This window comes from Lithobates pipiens, unplaced genomic scaffold (genome assembly GCF_037356315.1).
Source record: "Lithobates pipiens isolate NorthernLeopardFrog02 unplaced genomic scaffold, aLitPip1_a1.2 Scaffold_30, whole genome shotgun sequence".
Classification (NCBI taxonomy): domain Eukaryota; kingdom Metazoa; phylum Chordata; class Amphibia; order Anura; family Ranidae; genus Lithobates; species Lithobates pipiens.
The window spans coordinates 53,526,743-53,544,570 of NW_027507791.1; the positions used below are offsets into that span (position 1 = coordinate 53,526,743).

The 17,828-nt window shown below is 45.2% G+C and overlaps 1 protein-coding gene across 1 annotated transcript in view; it reads right to left on the reverse strand.

Moving 5' to 3' along the window:
* GOLPH3L (golgi phosphoprotein 3 like) overlaps positions 1 to 17,828 on the reverse strand; it is an 89,839-nt gene that overhangs the window by 56,564 nt on the left and 15,447 nt on the right. The gene's annotated exons all lie outside the window — the stretch shown is intronic.

Genomic DNA, 17,828 nt, shown 5'->3' on the forward strand with positions numbered 1-17,828 from the left:
AGTCACCTATAAGTGGGAGCGGGTACCTGTCAAAACCCAGGTACCCTCCCCCCTAAGGTTACCAAATGTGGTAGCAAAGGGGGGCAAACCTTACCCTTTTAGGTGGAGGTCCGCTTTAAAAAAGGTATAAAATGTCTACAGTTTAGAACGACTTTAAAGCTATACTTCAATAAGCAGTAACATTTTCATGTTGGCCCCCAAAATAGCTAGCATGTTGTAGTGATCAGAAATACTTACCTTACTCCTAGTAGAGAGATCTATATTCCGTTCCTGATATGTGGGCAGGCCCTCCATGTCCTTATGCACAATGCAGGACCACTGGTCCTGTGCTGTACATAATTACATGGGAGAGGAAGCAAATAGACAAGAGACTAAAAAAAATAAATAAAAAAAAATGGCTTTATGGAACCAGTTCTACAGCGGGGAGGAAGTCCGCAGGAGCAAGGAATTAAGTATTCCTCTACTCTACAACCATCCTAGGACTAAAACATGCTAATAAAATCTTGCGATCCATTTTTTTTTTTTTTTTAAATCAAGCCCATGGTGCGGTGAATCCCAAACAGAACACAAACACACACACACACACACACACACACACCTCAAAAGCAGGGCAGGAAGGAACCTTATGGCTTCACATCCTTCCCCTAGACTTCAGAGTAGGCCCGAAGACCCACAACCAACCAATCCGAGTGAAGAAGGCAAAAACACATAAGTGCAGGGTGACACACATCAGTGAAGGTGCCAATGGCCCAGCCCATGATGCATAGCGCAGAAAAAAAAAAGCATAGGTGTTGTAGCCTAGTGTAGTTTCACATAGCTGGGTCCCAAACCCATGGTGCCACTCTGGCATCCCTGAGACACCACTCCAAGGGGGTGCTTAACCCCACTGGCCCTCTGTCTTTCTAGCCCCTGACCAGGAAAAGTAGCACAGTTCAATCAGAAGGCACTGGGCCCTGAGGAATCCTTACCAGGCAATAACGTCCATCCCCAGCTCACCCAGTGGTTGCTCCTTTTTCTGCCCCTTAGGACCCCCACCATACCAGGAGGGATACTATACAACCTGACATTCCAACCAAAAAGGCCAGAGTGATGACTGAGCACCCTTACTGGACACTGATAAGAACAGCTACTACACTAGACCCTAGCCAAAAGGTCCATGGGGCACAGGATATTCGCCCTTGCCGTAAACAAAATTGGACAATGCCAAACCAATAAACTGAAGGCCAGCCAAGGATAATGCCCTCCTACTACCAGCATGAGTTTTGCAGCAAAATTGCAGCAAGTGCATGATCATTAACAAGTTGGGACATCTGTCCCTCAAGTACAAAAAAAACTGTGGTCTTTCTAGTCCACTGAGAACAGAAGAAGTCTTACATCTTTAGAACATCCCAAAGCAGTCCAACTGAGGGGCGGGCAACACAGAAATCAGGGAGTACTGGAAATAAATAGCCTGCAACTCAGCGAGCTGCCTGAAGGATCCAATGCCCAGAAGCTGGCATCAGGGGAGGCCGAAACGTCCACCTGGCAGAACTTAGAGAATGTGAGAAGTAAAATAAAAGGTGCTAGCAAGAATGCATTAGTCTTTCCCACAGCAGAGATAAAGTAAAGTCATCAATCTTCCTAGGACACTAGCAAACAAACTGAGGAATACTGGTGGTAGGAGGGGTTATCCTACTTTTTTTGATTACCAGTGTCCAATCTTCCGGTACGTAAAGTATAACCCGAAAAGGTGACTTTCTGTGTCCCTCATGGTACATGAAAGAAATGTTTTACTGCTGATGGGGATTTAGCTTTAAAATCAGGGAACTATACCGGGGAAAAAAACCACACGATCTCATAAGGTCGCAGTGAATTACACTCCATGGGCCTCCTCACTAGCCTATAGGGAGGCCAGGAGAGCAGGAAAAAGCAGTCTACACAATGACCATACAAGGCCTAGGGGCTGTTTTTGTAATACAGCACTCCGAATTTCGGACTCCAGTTGTTTGCCAGACGAATACGTCTTGATGCATGCGGCGGTATGTGCCTGCACTATTGCATCAGTTGCCTTTGACCAAAAGAGCCATAAGTTCACTTTAACGGAAACATGTAATAAATCTGAGCACGTAATGGAAGATGTATGAAATAGGGAGGCTCGTGAGTTGAGGCCACACTAAAGCTAGTCCAAGACAGTTTCTGGATTTCCCTGTACAGTATTACCCTCTTCAGTATAAAAAAAAAAAAAAAAAAAAAAAAAAAAAATGCAGTTTGCAAGGGAGGAGGGGCGTTTAGGACATCACTGAGCACATGACTAGAACACCAGGATTGGTTGTGGGCATACAAATATGCCAAGGTGCAATCAGCAACATTTTACCATTCCCATCTCCTTCATATCATCTTCTGGTCTGAGAACACATCGAAAATACGCATTAATTACCGCGCTGAAAACAAAAACAATGGCAAAAAGAATGACAAATACATCATAGGGCTGGGCAGAGAAATGCAAGGAGAATTTATGCACTAAACTCATTACTCAGCACTTACTTCCCCTTAAAATATATCGGTCAACACTAGAATATTACAGAAAAAAGGAAAGGCAATGCAACAACCCACAAATTCTAAAATGTAATCTATGGGAACGTTTGACCATTCTTTCAGAAGTGCATATGTGAAGTGGAAGTGTCTCCTGTAGCTGGTTATGAGATCAAGGCCTTGGAATGGCCCATGTGGTCTCTGTAGAAGGGGATTGGGGGGACACTGATGTTGGGACAGAAGGCCTGGCTCGCAGTCTCAACTCCAATTCACCCCAAAAGGTGTTCCATCGGGTTGGGGTCAGGACTCTGTACAGGTCAGTCAAGTTCTTCCACCCCAAACTTGCTCATCCATGTCTTTATGGACTTTGTTTGTGCGCAGTCATGTTGGAACAGGAAGGAGCCATCCCCAAACTGTTCCCACAAAGTTAGGAACATCAAAAAAAGACAAAAAAAAAATGTCTAACAGATAACAAAATGTATATTTTCACTAGTGTGGGAAAGGATTCTGACATTGTTTTTACTGTGTTCTGGGCCTTCCTGTCCAGATGACAACTGCATCTCCTATTGGGGTGTCCAAGCAACAGGAAGGGATAGAAAGACCTGTCTAAAACGTTACTTTTTTTCTCCAAAAAATAATAAATTGTCGAGAGCGAGACTTTCAGTTTCAATGCTAGTAGCACGTTTATCTAGGACTACATATGCTAATATTTGCAAGATTGCCTGGAGTTCCACTTTAAAACATTGTCAATAAAAGAACACATTTCCATAAAAGATCACATAGCTGGAATGAGAGCTCTGTAAAAAGACAGCAGTCATTCAATTTACATAAAAGAAAGGACTGCCTATCAAAAGATAAAAATCAGGAAATTCCTGCTCTGTCTAATTCTTTAGTCTTAATTTAATGAAATATTTCCGCTGGTCACAGGTTGCCTCACCCTAGCAAATCTGATTAACCTGATAAAAAGGTATGTGCTGCACAGATGCTTTTCATAGCTCCTATCTCCATCTATTTATTGAAATGAGCCTCCCGTATTCATTTACATGTTCTGCCTTTCATAAATTACCAATTATGACCCTTAAAAATGTTACAATTAAAAAGCAAAGAAAAAAAAAAAAAACAAGCAGGGCGCTAGCATTTCGTAGAATCAGAAGGATCATCATAAGAAAGAGCACACTTACATGCAAAAAAAACTTTTCCAGCCTGGGATGGATCATGGATCTGGATCGAACACGAGTACATAGTGATAGTGACCGATCATGCAAGAGCTGTGATATGTGCAGTTTGAGCGACTTTGATGTTGGATGTGGGTGGGCCACAACACGTTTTAGGGGTCCTGCCCTCTTTGTCAAGCCTGCTGCTGCATGATTGGCCACTGTTACTGTGTACTCATGCCGTTTCATGGTCCAATTACGCTCAATCCCAGGCTGGACAAAGTGTTCCCCCCCCCCCCCATGTACAGTGGGGCAAAAAAAGTATTTAGTCAGCCACCAATTGTGCAAGTTCTCCCACTTAAAAAGATGACAGAGGCCTGTAATTGTCATCATAGATATACCTCAACTATGAGAGAAAAAAATGAGGAAACAAATCCAGACAGACAATGACATTGTCGGATTTGGAAATAATTTTGTCAATATCAAAAGGTTTATCTCAATATTTTGTTATAATTCTTTGTTGGCAATGACAGAGGTCAAATGTTTTCTGTGAGGCCGCGTACACACGCGGGGACTGTTCGCTCAACTTTGTCCGTCAAACAGTTTCAGCGGACAGTCTGCTCAAAATTAGCATGGACGGACTTGCCCACACACGACGAACGAACAGTCCGCTGAAACCGTGCGCGATGACGTGAACGGCACGTACGACGGGACGAAAAATACGACGTCCTATACACTGCAATGCAAACTTCGGCGTGTAAATCCTTTCTGAGCATGCGCGGAACTTAGTTTGACGAACAAGCCTACACACGGGCGGACTGTTCGCTGAAACAGAGTTTCAGCGGACAGTTTTTCGGAATTTCCAAAAAACTTTGTTCAGCAGACTGTCCGCTGAAACTGTCCACTGAAAGCCCACACACAAGCGGACTGTCCGCCGAAACACTGTTCAGCGGACAAAGTTGAGCGAACAGTCCCCGCGTGTGTACGTGGCCTAAGTCTTCACACGGTTGTTGCTGGTATGTTGGTCTCCATGTCCTCCATGCAGATCTCCTCTAGAGCGGTGATGTTTTGGGGCCGTCGCTGGGCAACACGGACTTTCAACTCCCTCCAAAGGTTTTCTATGGGGTTGAGATCTAGAGACTCACTAGGCCACTCCAGGACCTTGAAATGCTTCTTACGAAGCTGCTCCTTCGTTGCCCGAGCCATGGGTTTTGGGATCATTGTCATGCTGAAAGACCCAGCCATGTTTCATCTTCAATGCCCTTGCTGATGGGAGGAGGTTTGCACTCAAAATCTCACGATACATGGCCCCATTCATTCTTTCATGTACATGGATCAGTCGTCCCGTTTCCTTTGCAGAAAAACAGCCCCAAAGCATGAGGTTACCACCCCCCATGCTTCACAAGTAGGTATGGTGTTCTATGGTTGCAACTCAGCATTCTCTCTTCTCCAAACACGACGAGTTGTGTTTCTACCAAACAGTTCTACTTTGGTTTCATCGGACCATATGGCATTCTCCCAGATACAGGAGTTTATTTGGATCTTTTTCTGTCCTCTGCATTTATAACTGGGACGGCTTCATATACAGTGGATATAAAAAGTCTACACACCCTGTTAAAATGTCAGGTTTCTGTGATGTAAAAAAAGAAAAAAAAGTCGAGACAAAAATAAATAATTTCAGAACTTTTTCCACCTTTAATGTGACCTATAAAACAGTACAACTCAGTGGAAAAACAAAAATAAAATAATGAGGCTGCATAAGTGTGCACACCCTCCTATAACTGGGGATGTAGCTGTGTTCAGTATTTAACTTAAGCAATCACATTCAACCTCATGTTAAATTAGGAGTCAGTACACACCTACCATCACATTTAGAACCTTTCCACACTGGGGCGGTGCGGGCATTAGGGGTAAAGCGGCGCTAGTTTTAGCCCTCAGGCTTTCACACTGGGGTGGATTGAGAGGCACTTTTCAGGTGCAATTTTTAGCTCTAAAATGCCTGAAAAGCACCCCATTGTATGAAAGGGGTCTAAAAGTGCCTCTGATTAACCCCAAATAAAGTTCAGATGTTCTAGTAGGTCTTTCCTGACATTTTCTTAGTTGCGTCCTACAGCAAAAGCCACGGTCCGCAGAGAGCTTACAAAGCATAAGAGGGATCTCCTTGTTAAAAGGTATCAGTCAGGAGAAGGGTACAAAGGAATTTCCAATGGAACAGTGAAGACCGTCATCATAAAGTGGAGAAAATATGGCACAACAGTGACATTACCAAGAACTGGACGTTCCTCCAAAATTGATGAAAAGACAAGAAGAAAATTGGTCAGGGAGGCTGCCAAGAGGCCTACAGCAACATCATTAAAGGAATTGCAGGAATAACTGGCAAGTACTGGCTGTGTGGTACATGTGACAACAATCTCCCGTATTCTTCATATGTCTGTTCTATGGGGTAGAGTGCCAAGACGGAAGCCTTTTCTTACCAAGAAAAACATCCAAGCCCAGATAAATTTTGCAAAGGCTCCCAAAAGCATGTGGAGAAATGTGTTATGGTCTGATGAAACCAAGGTTGAACTTTTTGGCCATAATCCCAAAAGATATGTTTGGTGCAAAAACACCACTGCACATCACCAACAGAACACCATAGCCACCGTGAAGTATGGTGGGGGCAGCATTATGCTTTGGGGCTGTTTTTCTTCAGCTGGAACAGGGGATTTAATCAAAGTAGAGGGAATTATGAACAGTTCCAGATACCAGTCAGTCAATATTGGCACAAAACCTTCAGGCTTCTACTAGAAAGCTGAACATGAAGAGGAACTTCATCTATCAGCAGGATAACAGCCCAAAGCTTACATCCAAATCAACAAAGGAATGTCTTCACCAGAAGAAGATTTAAGTTTTGGAATGGCCCAGCCAGAGCCCAGACCTGAAGCCAATTGAAAATCTGTGGGGTGATCTGAAGAGGGCTGTGCACAGGAGATGCCCTCGCAATCTGACAGATTTGGAGTGGATTTTGAAAAGAAGAGCGGGCAAATATTGCCAAGTCAAGATTTGCCATGCTGATAGACTCATATCCAAAAACACTGAGTGCTGTAATAAAATCAAAAAGGTGCTTCAACAAAGTATTAGTTTAAGGGTGTGCACACTTATGCAACTATATTATTTCAGTTTTTTATTTTTACTACCCCCCCAACCTAAAAGATTTCAGTTTGTTGTACAACACAGTTAAAAAAGGTGGAAAAAGTTCTAAAATGAGCTGTCTTTGTCTTATCTTTTTACATCACAGAAACCTGACATTTTAATATCAACTGTACTTATGTGGAGGCAGCATCGGTCTGATGTCACATCTGTCCCCGTCAGCTCTAAGACTGAGAACGGAGCGATCAAACATCGCTGATCACTCTGTTCATAGAGCTCCCTGAGCAGAGAGCTTGCGACTGTCAATCACCGACTCTCTGCACTGCCCACCCTGCGTTCACTGGAACACTGGGCTGTGAAGGGGATGTGAGCAGCCAGCTCCCGACCATATGGTCGCGATCTTTCCTGAGCCTGAACCGGCTTGGTGAGGTCAGCCAACAGCGAGTTTGTTCTGCACTCCTGTGGTCCATAGGAAGACAAAAAAATGCCAAGCGAGCCAAGAAGAATTCCAGGCAAGGTATATGTGTACAGAGTTACATTGGTCCAGCTTGGCCTAATATAAACTATGTATATACCATACCTGGCTGATGCTGCTGGAAGTAGACATCACTACCCCTGTGATCTCCAATTGATTCAAGGGTTCCCATGCAGAGAAGCCGGCCTGATACATTCTGAACACAGGACGTTTGCTGCTCAGCATGGGGACCATTCACAGACTGCTTTGCAATCCCTGTATAAATGCAAAGCGCTCTTCGATTGGATGAGGTGGGAAGTCAAGAACATAAACAATCCAGATTCAGAGGCCTCTGGATGAAATTGAAGAAAGGGCCCCAAGCTCTGCCAGGCAAGCATGTGAACCACGCTGCATGCTAGTTCTGGGGCAGTCAAAAGGAGCCCATTTAATTACGTCACCTCCGGAGCCAATATACAGACCAGACAGAGAATATCAGTTTGAATTTAAAACAATTGGGAATGGATATGTCTCTGTAAAAGCTGCCTGGAGTCCAGATCCAAAAGGCAGATTCTTTAAAGCAAAGTTATCCCCCAAATTACTTGGTCACTTATCTAACCTTAGCTAGTAAAAGTGTAAAAAAGTGTTTATTTTCAGGAACACTTACTTATTTTAGTGATTGCATTGGTCTCTACACTTCCTCATACAATGCAAGAATTCTTTACTTTATTAACTGTTCAAGCAGGATCGATCTGTTGCTAACCTATGCCCTGTAAAGGTGCAAGAGGTGTTAAGAGATGTTATGATTGGTCTGGTCGTCTGCGGTAAGTGGGGGGGGGGGGGGATTTATTTCATTGGTTGTAAAGGCTGAAGACTTTTTAACTTAACACATTCTCTACATTAGAGCCGAGCTTCACTCTGTCAGTCTATAGTTAATCCTCATTACAGTAAAATCTTGGATTGCGAGCATAATTCGTTCCGGAAACATGCTTGTAATCCAAAGCACTTGTATATCAAAGCAAATATGCTGCGGGGTAGAGCTGGGCAATTTTCTAAAAAAATAAAAGTGACCTCGCCTAAAAACTCCTGCCTGCAGCACCTCAGGACCGACGCGGTGTCAGCGACAGCCTGGTGAGAAAAAAAATTATTTTGATTTCAATCGATTTGACCTCTCAACTCAAGATCTAAATAATTTTTTTTCCCCAGCCCTACTTGTAATCTGCCACTTGGTCTCCGCGGCCCTTGACGTAATTTCCCTAGGTGCCTGTGCTCGCTAGTGCTCCTGGGAGATGCCGGTCATCATTTCCCAGGAGTCAGTGGGCAGCGCCGAGGGTTAGAATCGCCGCATTTCATATCCTGGTTGCCATCACAATGGGGTGGGCACTTCCAACGTCGGAAGTGCCTGCCCCGTTGTGATGCCAACATCAGAAGTTTCCTGCGCCGCTTGCTGTGCTTACTGCGCATATGCGCGAGAACGAGCGGTGCATGCTGGTAATATAGCAGCGCTGTGTCCCAGAAGTTTATGCTTGTGGGCTTCGCATGCCCACAAAGTAAGATGGTAATTCCTTAGCAGCAAAAATACAAAGGTAATTTTTCTTGTAAAATAAGCACAAAAGCGGCGCCAATAACGAGACTATCCATTAGTATATATACATTGGATGATAGTAAGATATATATTTTTTTTAAATCATACATGTGGTTGAAACTTTGCTTTAAGTGGTTAAAAACAAAATTTTTAGTTTGTGTTGCTCAGATGCACTGAAGTTCCCCTTTAGGCTACGAAAAGAACATTTTATTGCCAGCCCCACAGCCCCCTAAATACTTAGCTGAGCCCAATCACAAACCAAAGCTGTGACCAAAAGCAGCAGCACTGCTCTCTCCCTCCTCACTGGACCCAGTGAGAGCAGCAGGAGCCACTGGCTCCCGCTGCAGTCAATTAAGAGGGAGCAGGGGTCAGGACCGAGCTGTGCTGTGTGCGTCAACGGACACACAGAGCACGGCTTGGCCCATGTGCCCCCGTAGGAAGAGGATTCCTTTTGTGACACACAGAGGAAAAGGAGTCCCGGCATACAGAGAGGAAAAGGAGCCCAGAGCGCAGGCAGGGAACCCCAGAAGAGGAAGATCAGAGCTGTTCCGTGCATTAGAGCAGGCATTAACATTAACTTTGCAATCACTTTTTCTTTGCCTATGCAGAAATGCAAAGAAAAGGGTCACTTAGCTCCTCCTTATCAGTACAAACTCCCTTTTTGTCATGCCGTTCAGGCGCCCGGAGTGATGTGAATTAACAGGCACTTCTAAACATGGATGAGCACATCTCCCATCCGATACATTGATGTGTGATATGGGGATCTCTCACACTGAGCTATTGTATCCTGATAGAGCTCCGCCATGGGGTGCAATCGAATCGAATGCTGGTTTTCCAGCAACACCAGCTTCTGTTGAACAAACAGCGGTACACATCCATCGAAAGTCGTCCAGTTCCTGCTGAACCTGCCGACTTGATAAACGCGTACCGAGCTTTAGCTCTTGGAAGATCTACAACAAGTTGGTTTGGAGAGCAAAGGCCTGTTTCATAGTTAGTAAGGTTGAATAAAGACACCAGTCCATTCAGTTCAACCCGAGTGTCTACAACTGTCCCTATCCCTGTACATTGCACACTCACATTGGTCCCTACCCTCAAGGAGCCCACAATCCAAGGTCTCCATTCATATACTAGGGCCAATTTTAGACAGAATCCAATTAACCTACCTGCATGTCTTTGGATTGTGGGAGGAAACCAGAGTACCCGGAGGAAACCTACGCAGGCACAGGGAGCACATGCAAACCAGCGACTCTTGTTACTGCTAGGTAAGAGTGCTAACCACTAGACCACTGTGCCGCCGTGTTTCACACAGGCTTCAGCATGTACAAGAGCAGTGCGAACAGCAAGCGAGCTTTGTTGAAGCTTTTAAAGTGGTTGTAAACCCTTACAACACACTTTGACCTACAGGTAAGCCTAGATTAAGGCTTACCTGTAGGTCCAAGAAATATCTCCTAAACCTATACGGTTTAGGAGATATTTGCCCGAAGACAGGCACCGCTGTCTACGGTGCATGCCGGACTACAGGGGACAGCGGTGACTTCGCTGGCTCCTGTGTCAGGTAAGTGACACATAATGGACTACTATGTGATGCATAGTAGTCCATTATGTTTTACCTTTGCAGGGAATGAAAGAGGAAGTAAACCCATCAGGGTTTACTTCCTCTTTAATGGTACCATTCAGCTCCAGTTTGTAAATGTTGAACACAGATTCTAATGAGTGCTGATTGCCACTTTAAAACAAGCTGCTAGCAGGCTTCAGCAGGCTTTGAACAGGATTCAAGAAGTGCTGAAGCCTGCTGGCAACATGCTTAGAGTGGCAATCAGCAGTCCCATTAGGATCTGCGTTAATAACATTTCCAAGTAGGATCTGAAGGGCTCTTTAAAGGCTTAGAGAAAGCTGCTCGAAGCTTACCAAACAGCTTGCTGAAAGTTTCATAAAAGCTTACAGTTTACATTGCTCTTACACAAGCTGAAGCCAGTGTGAAACAGGCCAAAACAGTGCTTTCTATCACCAGGCCTGGACGCTAAGTGGAACAACTTAGGAGGAAAGGAAAGGTATGCATTGGTGGGGATAGAGGGAGTTGGAGGACACTTTTACTGGATGAAAAACAATGGGTCACGTTAAGCAACCATTAATGAGCGGTCATCCTTATCAGAAGTGCTCACTATTGTTCAAGGAGTGATTGTTCCCTTCTTTGTAAGGCAATAAAGGTCAGACAAGCAAGTACAATACATCTGTGAAGGTTCTCATTTATCCAGGTTATGGTATAGGCAGTAGTAGTCACAATTCTCTGGACTTGCTCTGCAACATTGAAGACGTTCTTTAGCTTAGTCAAGCCACGTCTTGACTTTTAATGAGCCTTGGATTTACTATTAAATGTATTCAATTTTAAAAACAAGTTCAGCTGGATGTGTCCAATTACCAACAGCAAACACAGTGTGTCTGCCCTCATGGCAAAATATGTAAAGGGTACTCTAGAACAGTGGCTTTCAACCACTGGGCCCTGGCCTCCCGTCTTCTGGACCTCCAGCTGCAAGTGGTAGTAAACTCAGTTTTTTCACTTGTACCTACAGGAAAGCCTATAATAAGGCTTACCTGTAGGTACAGTGAATATCTCTTTAACTTGCACAGTTTAGGACAGGGGTGTCCAAACTTTTTTCAAAGAGGCCCAGATTTGATGAAGTGAACATGCGCGAGGGCCGACCATTTTGCCTGACATTCTTTGAACCATTAAAATTCAGTCTAAGTGTGTTAGTTCGAGCACTAGTACAATGCCCAACAAGAATTCTCATGCCTTTATGGCTGTGTGCGAGTAAAGAGATGATCTTCGGCGTGTTATTTGGATATACCGTATTTATTGGCGAATAGCACGCACCTTCCCTTTAAGAGGGAAGTTTCAGGGGGAAAAAAAAAAAAAACGTAAAATTTTAATTAAAGAACTGTGAAGCAAAATAAGGGTCAGTGCCCAGCTGCAGACCCCCAATTGCCAGGAATGCAGCACCCACCATTGCTAGGAATGTACCCGCCATTGCCAGGATTTCACAAGCCATTGCCAGGATTTCACCTGCCATTTCCAGGAATGCACCCAACATTAGCCAGAAATGCACCCAACATTAGCCAGAAATGCACCCAACATTAGCCAGAAATGCACCCAACATTAGCCAGGAATGCACCCAACATTAGCCAGGAATGCACCCAACATTAGCCAGGAATGCACCCAACATTAGCCAGGAATGCACCCAACATTAGCCAGGAATGCACCCAACATTACCATCGGTGCAGCCTTGGAGGGGAGATGGAGGGGGCAGGACGAGCGCCAAAGATATCCTACAGGAGAATCTCCTGTTTACACAGCGGCCTCTTTAAGAGAAAGTCCCGCCTCCTTTGATGGACAGAACAGTCGTCCAATGGCAGAGACGGGACTTTCTATTACAGAGGCTGCCGTGTAAACAGGAAATACTCCTACTGTGTGCACAGTATTCGTACCGCCTCCTATCTCCGAGGCAGCCAGACTGAGCCTATATATATCTTTTGTGGCCCCGGCACTGGGAGATTGTCGGGGGCCACAAAAGATATATATGTTTAGATAACCAGGCGGGCCGTTCAAACCCGGACCGCGGGCTAGACTTTGACCATGCCTGGTTTAGGAGAACCTTGCATGCAGCTGGTTATGTCACTGGCGCATGCACTCTGAAAGTCTGGCTTGCTGTGCCAGAGCTCGTGCCATAAGGGTGATGTCATCGCAGCCTTGCCACTCATGCAGCCAGAGGCTGCGAACCAGAAGGAAGACCAGGGAAAGATGGAAACCTCATCAAACGGTGACAGTGTGCTGCTAAAGTCTCGCTTTATGGGCTAGTATGCATTATGACATTGCTTTGCAGGGGATTTATTTTTAGTATTTTTTTTTTCTAAGATGCGGTTTACTACTGCTTTAACCTTCCACAGTGCTGGCATTCCCAAACTTCTTTCTATATTACCTAGCATCTCAACTGGTGCATATCCATGACTAGCTACACCCGATAGCAGCAGATGCATGTACTACCACTGAGGGGGCCATTGCGTCCTCCATGGAAACCCTTCACAATATTGTTTATAGGGGCAAAGTCCCACCCCGCCCCAGCACCTCTATGCTGGCCACATCCCTTTTATTGTTCAAATAAATCACCACCAAAATAACACGGCACACATGGTCTGTATCCCAGAAAACCCCTCCATGGTTCAATCCCACCTTGCAGGAACTTTACTCTTTACCTGACCCTAAACGTTGGTTCTCCAAAGGGATTAAATATCTTTGTCACCTATACACTGCGCAAGGCTTTAAATCCTTCCATCATCTCAGACTTGACTTTGACTTGTCGCACTCATACCTGTTTTACTACTATCAGCTCAGACATGCTATCAGAGCACAGTCCGGCTCCTTATGCCGCGTACACATGACCGGACTTTGACGGAGTAGGTCCGACGGTCTTCCCGATGGACTTTCTGAATGAATGGACTTGGCTACACACACAAGCACACCAAAGTCCGATGGATTCAAACGTGATGACGTATGACCTGACTAGAATAAGGAAGTTTATAGCCAGTAGCCAATAGCTGCCCTAGCGTCGGTTTTCCTCCATCGGACTAGCATACAGACGAACTGATTTTTCCACCGGACTCGAGTCCGTCGGAAAGATTTGAAACGTTTTAAATCTAAAGTCCGTCTGATTTTTAGACAGCAAAGGTCCGATGAAGCCCACACACGATCGAATTGTCTGGCGGATTTGTTCCGTCAGACCTAGTCCATCGAAAAGTCCGGTCGTGTGTACGCGGCATTAGATGACCCAACTAACCTACCACCACTAGAGAAACTGCTGAGACAACCTGACCCTACTAAACTTATATCTACTTATTACGCTGCCCTAATGACTGACTTTAACCCCAGATTTAGTAGGGCCCAGGAAAAATGGATCTCTATGGACATCTCCCTTGCAGAGGACTGGACGGAGTTTAGCGACACATAGAAAACATCAGTTATTTCATCAAGAGACCGCATTATAGGTAAAAATTTGTCGTTCGCGGCTGAATGTTTCCGTGGCTGCGGCCAAGAAGCCGAGTTCCTACACTGTTTGGGCATGCCCAATGGTTCAGGACCTCTGGGCAGAGTTGGGCTCCTTTATCTCCATAGCCCTAGGCCTCCCTAACATTACTCACCCCAAGAATTGTCTGCTGGGCATCTTTGGTGACCTGCAAATATCGACGCCTGCCAAAAGGCTACTCCGCATTCTCTACTTTTAAGTTAGAAAAGTTATATTGTAGTCATGGAAGGGAACAGACCTCTTTAAAAACCTTATGGTTGAAGCTAATCAACGATGCTAGCTCAATGTACAAACTTACCTTTGAACTTCGGAAACTAAGCAAAACATTCCACAAAATATGGGACAGGTGGCTCGCTAGCCCCCTGACCCTCCCCTCACAATAGAAATAGACTGCAGATTGCCTGTAGGTCGTGCCACTCTATAAACTATATATATAGAATTTTACTGGTGCTAAGAGACCGACACCTTGATTGTATTCTACATAGTTTCATAGTTAGTTAGGTTGAATAAAGACACCAGTCCATCCAGTTCAACCTGAGTGAGGGTCTACAATTGTCCCTATCCCTGTACATTGCACACTCATGTCAGTCCCTACCCTCAATGAGCCCACAATCCAAGGTCCCCATTCATATACTAGGGCCAGTTTTTGACAGAAGCCAATTAACCTACCTGCATGTCTTTGGAGTGTGGGAGGAAACCGGAGTACCCGGAGGAAACCCACGCAGGCACAGGGAGAACATGCAAACTCCAGGCAGGTAGTGTCGTGGTTGGGATTCGAACCAGTGACCCTTCTTACTGCTAGGTGAGAGTGCTAACCACTACACCACTGTGCTGCCCATACATACGAATGTATGATGCTTAAACAAACAATGTATCATCATAAGTCTGCCAAATGCACAAGCTGGTATTTTGATGCAGTATATCCATGATTGCCCAAGTTTTGTTCTTGTATTTGTTTCGTCCGTTTGTCATAAAACTAATAAAAATATCTTAAAAAAAAATTAAAAAAAATAAAACACACCCTTCCACAGTGGCCTCCAACCTCCCATAATGGCCCATTGTGTCCCCTGGGCCCCCTAAGAGCCCTCAGTCTGCACAGTGCCCCTCCCCCCCCTCAGAGCCCATAGTCTCCAGAGTGCCCCCACATAATGGCCCACTGTGTCCCCAGGCCCTCTAAGATCCCTCATTCTCCACAGTGCCCCCAACCGCCGAGAGCCCTCATTCTCCACAGTGTACCCTCCAACCTCCCATAATGGTCAACAGCAACCCCGGTCCCCCCAGAGCCCTCAGGCTCTACAATGCCCCCCACCTCCCATAATGACCCACTGTGTCACCAGGCCCCTTGACAGCCCTCAGTCTCCAAACTGCACCCCGAGAGCCCTCATTCTCCACAGTGCCCCCCAATGCCCTTCAACCTCCCATAATGGTCCACAGCCCCCCCAGATTCCACAGTGCCCTCCCATAGTGCCCTTCAACTTCCCACAATGACCCACTGTGTCCCTAAGTCCCCTGAGAGCCCTCAGTCTTCAGAGTGCCCTCCAACCTCCCATAATGACCCAGTGTCCCCCAGAGTGCCCTCCAACCTCCAATATTGACCCACTGTGTCCCCAGGCCCCCTGAGAGCCCTCAGTCTCTACACTGCCCCCCTCCTGAGAGGCCTCAATCTCCACATTATCCGCAACCCCCCCAGAGCCTTCAGTCTCTACAGTGCCCCCCATAGTGCCCTCCAACCTCCCATAATTGTCCACTGTGCCCCCCCCCCCCCCAAGAAACGTCCTCCTCTACAAGACCACCAAGTCTGCTGCAGACGTCCATTGCCCCCAACCTGCCACAGTACCAAACATGCCACAAACCTTCACAAAGTGCTTCTGAGAAAACATTGTATGCTGGGATTGTCAAAAGGCTTCAGGTCACAAGCAGTTTGGTGTAAAAGCTCTTTCCTTGTCACTGCATTTCTCATACAGATGATAAATGGTATGTCTGACAATAGTATACCGTATATCATGACTCAGCTTAAAGTTATAGGGGGTTGAGTAAAATATTCTTAAAACGTCTTTCCACTTTTGCAGTCAGATTTGGAGCTCCCATTCACACATCATACTTAAAAATAATAATAAAAAGCAAGAAGAAGTGTAAAAAAAAAAAAACAATTTATATATATATTTTTTATTTTATTTTATTTATTTAATTTTTTTTTATTAGAGCTGCACGATTCTGGCTAAAATGAGAATCACGATTTTTTTTGCTTAGGAGATAGATCATGGTTCTCGTGTCGTATCATCATCTTTCACATTAAAAACAAAAATAATTGGGCTAACTTTACTGTTTTTTTTGTTTTGTTTTTTAATTCACTGAAGTGAATTTTGTCCCAAAAAATTTAATTTGAAAGACCGCTGGGCAAATACAGTGCGACCTAAAATATTGCCGCAATTGCCATTTTATTCCCTAGGGTCTCTGCTAAAATATATATAATGTTTGGTGGTTTCAAGTCAAGTCATTTTCTAGCAAAAAATATTGATTTTAACTCAAGAAAGAAGTGACAGAAAAAGATTTAGACTTTAAGTGGTTAAACATCCTGCATTTACAGGTTGGTGAAAACTTGGAAGTCTGCCCAGATGATTTATTTACACAGAAGTTCTATCAAGGAAGCTTAGTTATAAAGTTAAAAATACTTGGCAGACTGCCTGGAGGTTTTCTTTTGACAGCTGAGTGAGCAGATAAGTCTCTCCACTTGTTATATGAAAGAATCGGAAACCTCTGCAGGAGAGATCTCAGAGCGGGTGAATCGAGATCACGATTTTTTGAAGATTAATCGTGCAGCTCTAATTATATATATATATATATATATATATATATATATATATATATATATATATATATATATATATATATATATATATATATATATATATATATATATATATATATATATATATATATATATATATATATACACACATATATACACACACACATATACATACACACACACACACACACACACACACATACACAGGGGCGTAACTATAGGGGGGTGCAGCAGTCGCGACCGCAACCGGGCCCTGTGATGCAGGGGGCCCATGCAGCCCCCCTCTACATATGGCCGGCAGCAGCATAGGCAGCTAGGGGTACCAGTGCACCATGCACACGGGTGGTTGGAGGTGGAGGGTGACTAGCAGAGCTCCATGCTCGACTATCGCACTGGCTGCTCTTTAGTTGTGCATTCCCCGCATGACCTGTGTCCTCAGCTGGCTCCTCAGAGCACCCCTCTCCTGCTCCATGCATTGCCGCTCAGTCTGATGTCTGTTCTCCCCAGCCAGAGTCCCGCCCCCCCTGAGTCTAGCCCACACTGCACACAAATGCAGTGCAGCCCTATGAGAGCCCCCCGGAGGACACTGCAGGCTTGTCTGCCAGCTCCCCTCCTCCCCGTCATAAACAGATGATGAAAGGTCTTTCTGGGAGATATGCTGATCACCCGTCCAGCACACTGGATGGAGCCAAGGCCAACATGGATGAGTGCGTGGCCTACAGCTTGGTCATGGTGAGTGAGAAGACCCCATCCCCCACACACATACCCCCTCCATCTCCCCCTGGGGACAGGGACCCCTTCTCACCTGGGGGCAGTAACTTAATCTGCCCTGGAGAAAAGGACCTCATCTCTTCTGGGGACGGAGACCCCATCCTGCCTAGGGACAGTCCCCCAATGGGGCACCTAAAAATTAAAAATAAATAAACAAAAAAAACTACTGATGCCAGTGGTGGCACTACAGGGCTCACAAAGGTCATACCTGTGACCACGCCCTGGTGTTCCACCACCGGACTCGGAGGGAAGGGCCCTGGCTGGGGTTCAGGGGGGCCCTTCATGGTTTCTTGCATCGGGGCCCTGAAGGTTCTAGTTACGCCACTGCACATACATATACATA